This window comes from Thalassophryne amazonica, chromosome 23 (genome assembly GCF_902500255.1).
Source record: "Thalassophryne amazonica chromosome 23, fThaAma1.1, whole genome shotgun sequence".
Lineage (NCBI taxonomy): Eukaryota > Metazoa > Chordata > Actinopteri > Batrachoidiformes > Batrachoididae > Thalassophryne > Thalassophryne amazonica.
This window is the reverse complement of record NC_047125.1, coordinates 13,022,776-13,027,282: the sequence shown is the minus strand read 5'-3', so window position 1 is coordinate 13,027,282 and position 4,507 is coordinate 13,022,776.

Below are 4,507 nucleotides of genomic sequence, written 5' to 3'. Positions count from 1 at the left end.
TGGACTGGGTAATGTATTAGGAACAAAATGATGTCGTATCGTATGATGGGAATGAAAACTGTCAACCTACAAGGGCTGAACTCAAAGACACCTGAAAATCAAAGTGAAGAAATCATGAGGCAGGCTTGTCCATTTTGCCAAAATTTCATTGCAGCAACTCAAAACGGTACTCAGTAGTTCGTATTATTTCTACCCAGTTCTTTCATGTAATTTACTGCCCTTACCAAGAACCAAACCTTTGTATTCCTCATTTTTAGTTTATTAAAGGTCATGTTAGAAACCAGGCCTGGGACCCTCAGTGTCCATCTTGTGAAGGCTTGTACAACACTTTTATACAATGTGGGTGTTAACAGCAGGTGTGGTTTAGTCTCACATTTCTAATGTCACTGGATCTCCCCAACAGGGGATGCTTTTCCTGTGTCTGAAACTTTGACATATGATGTAAGTGAAACTTAACATATTTCTCAGAACTTCTAAACAAATAACATAAATACTTTATCGCTAACATAAAATAAAGAATTAGCACAGATATTATGGTCCCATGTGCTTGTATGCACGCCTGACAATGTCGGGACACACACTGAATGGGGCAACAAATAGTGTTCTGGGGGATCTCCTAGATCTGGACCAGGACATCACTTTGCTCCTGGACAGCATGAGGTGCAACCTTGTGGCATCAGATGGACCAAAACACAATGTCCCAGAGGGGTTCTATTGGATTTAGGGCAGGTGAGCGTGGTGGACAGTCAGTGGTATCAATTCCTTTATCCTCCAGGAACTGCCTGCATATGCTCACCACATAAGGTGAGGCTGAGCATTGTCTTGCACCAGGAGGAACCCAGGACACCAGTGAAGGGTGTCACAGTGGGTCCAAGGATTTCATCCCAATACCCAATAGCGGTCAGGGTGACGTTGTCTAGCCTTTAGAGGTCTGTGTGTCCTTCCAGGGATATGCCTCTCCAGATCATCACTGACCCACCATCAAATCAGTCATGGTGAGCGATGTTGCAGGCAGCATCTCCAGAGCCTTTCATGGCCCACCTACAGGAGGTTGGTCCCTTAGGCTACTCTCATGCAGTCTGTTTCTGATTGGTCAGTCAGAGTCACATTAGTGGGCTGCTGGAGGTCATTTTGTAGGGCCCTGGCAGTAGGGCTGGGCATTGATTCAAATTTCAATAATCGATTCAATTCCGAGTTATTTCAATTTGATTCAGTCCTATACTGATTTGGGTTAGTATTATTCAAATCGGCATAACGATTGCATTGTCTTGTTATGCATATTACATAAAATATTACATATTAGTATGACTTCACAAAAATTGGCCATCAAAATGCAGGCAACAGTGTTAAGGGATAATGGCCCTTGTCTCCCCTACAAAACCCGCGTCTGTGGCGCTTGCTGCATGGCAGAACGCGGCTATGAGAAAAGTTCTTCCACAGTCAGAGTACCTTTGTGCGCTGTCCGACGGAAAAGGCACATTATGAGGAACGACAACAAAAAACTACTGTGGGAATCTTTTCTTGCCCGGAACAACAGACAATTAAAGTGACATCTTTAAATGGATTTGACAGAGGTTGATAAATACATTGCAGATGCGCTGCTTCTAAATCAGAACCAGTGCGTCCACAACCAATGTAGAGAAATGAGCATTTCATTTTCCCCATTACACACCCTTGAAACAGCGTAAAAGCTCAACTGCACACTGTTATAGCGCTGGTGAGAAATGCAAATATATATGTGTTGTCCATTCAGCTGCTCCCATTTTGTTCAGGGTTGCCACCGCGGATACAGCCAGATCCGCATTGGCATTTGGCACAAGTTTTAAACTGGACCGGATGAAACACCAGTGTAACCTGGAGAAACATACACACACACATATATATTAAATTGATCTTTAGATGTATGAATCAATCTGTGGAAATTAAAATAAGAACCAATTTAAAGTTGGTGAATTGATCTTTTCAACCCAGCACGACCTGGCAGTACTCACCCTGTTCCTCCTTGCACAAAGTAGCAGATACCAGTCCTGCTGATGGCTTAAGAACCTACTACGGCCCTGTTCAGCTCTTCTACAGTTTTGTCTGTCTCCTGGAATTTCCTCCACAGTCCCAAGACTGTGGACCGGGAGACACACAAACCCTTCTGGCAATGGCACATATTGATGTGCCATCCTGGAGGAGCTGCAACCTCTGTAGGGTCCAGGTACCGCATCATGCTAACGGTAGTGAGACAGAGCCAAATGTGAAACTAGTGAAAAATCAACCAGACAAGATGAGGAAGGAAAAAATGTCAGTGGCCTCCATCTGTAAAACTATTCCTGTTTAGGGTGTCGTCTCATTGGTGCACCTGTTGTTCATTTCATTAACACCAAAGCAGCTGAAACTGATTAACAACCCCCTGTTTGGATTTCTGACCCCTTGTGAGAACAAAAGAGAGCTGAGGGGCTTTCAGTTTGACAAATTTCATTCACTTCCTTCCAAATACCCAATTCAATTTTACTCACTTTTCTGTGGCTGTGAAGAAAATGAGAATTTGTTCTTGGACTTCTTCTTGGCTTTAAAATTGAACCGTCACAACATCCCTTAAACTTAACCTTTAACCACATAAAACTTTTTCTGAAAAGAATTAACCATACATGTGCTTAGTTTGTAGAAAAAGGAGGCATCACACTCAAAATTGTCCTCAAAAATAGATTAACAAGTTACTTTTTTGCCGCCACTCGCACACGATAGAAATATTCGTGCGGCACTGCCACCTGCTGGATACCAGGATTAACAGCAATGTTGCCTTCTAGTGCTCGCAGAGGTACTGGAGAAGGATGATGGAATTAAAATAATTTTAAAGAGTTTTATTTTTTTTAAATTAGTGGTTCATTGTGTAATGTTTACCAAATTAATGTTTTGATTGTTTCCTATGTAGGAAATGTAGTCTTGTCTTTTTTTCCTGCTTTTACAGTACTGATTGAAATATATCTAATAGAATTGTTTTTATATAATTACTTATTTATTTTATAAATTAAACCATAATACTTCAGTTTTAAAGTAGATTTGACCTGAACAATCCAAACATAAGACTGACCCAGTGTTCCCCTTGGAATTTTTTTTTTTTTTTTTTAAACACACGTATGATATGATTTTGTGTTACATGAAATCTTTATACACACACACACACATATATATATACACACTGATATTGCAATATATATGCATATTACATATATTATATACGTATTACATTGTGCATTATGTATTTAATAAAATCTTATGTGCACTCATAATGTAATATACTGTAGTTTTGTGACTTTTATTTAAGACCGATTGTTACTGCATTTTTAACCCACACTGTCAAAAAGGTTCTTGAAATGCTTGTTGTCCAAGAGCATCCCAGCAAACACATGAAGGTCAGACAATGTCAGGTCCTGGAACTTCAATTAAACATCACGAAAGTCACAAATTGATGTCAAATAATGACGTCCTGACATTATGACATGTTTCATCAGGCCGTGTCATCATACACGACATCCAGCAGATGTCATGCAAACCTTGCAAGATTGATTGGTTGTCTTGTGTTTTTTTCAACAAATAAAAGAATCGGGCATTGGGAAATGTAGTCCACAGTGCCTCATTTCTGTAAAAAAAAAAAAAAAAAAAGAAGGATAAATCAGTTTGCAAGAACATTATGTTGTGTTAAAAACATAACAGGACTGTGACTGTAAGGGAAGTATTTTTATTTACTTTCATATTTTTTTTATTGGTGGAGTAATGGTCACAATACAGTAGCTGCAATGTATCTTGGAGTCTACATAGTTACATCATGGCAATGTTACTGTGTAAATATCATGTGACCAAAAAGTGATGTTTTCACATCATACCAGTATACAAATGTTTACTGGTATTAGCTCAAAAATGGCCAGCTAATGGAAATGTTGTGGAACAAGATGAAACTTTCAGGATAGGTCCAGAAAAATGTGTAGAAATACATAGTATGTGTAAAAGTCCTAAAAACAAAACAAACAAAAAAATGAATAAACACACACACACACACACACACACACTAAAAAAACCAAAACAACAACAACAAAAACCTAGTGGCTTTTTCAAAATCCAATTTGGCATGAGAAACTTTTTTTTACCAAGATTATCTAGAGCATTTAAGTATGAACTCCATTAATATTTGTAATTTAAGAAGTGTCTTGAATTCTTGTACTTATGTTATTATAATCAACATCATAGGCCAAAGCACACCATAAATAAAGTCCCAATGGGGCTTCCATAAACCTAAGCTATTCTTTACAACTCTTCAAACATTGGTAGTATGGTGTGTGTGTATCTCAAAGAAGGAATAATCTAAAGCTGAAATTAAATGCAAGAAAGAATTCACCTAAATTGCTTTAAGATTTATTGGTTGTTGTGCGACTTTTTGTTTTGTCCTTCAAAATGAAATGATGTCGAGGATTCATGAGATGTACAGTAAAACCTAATTTATATGGCAAAAATATTTGATGTA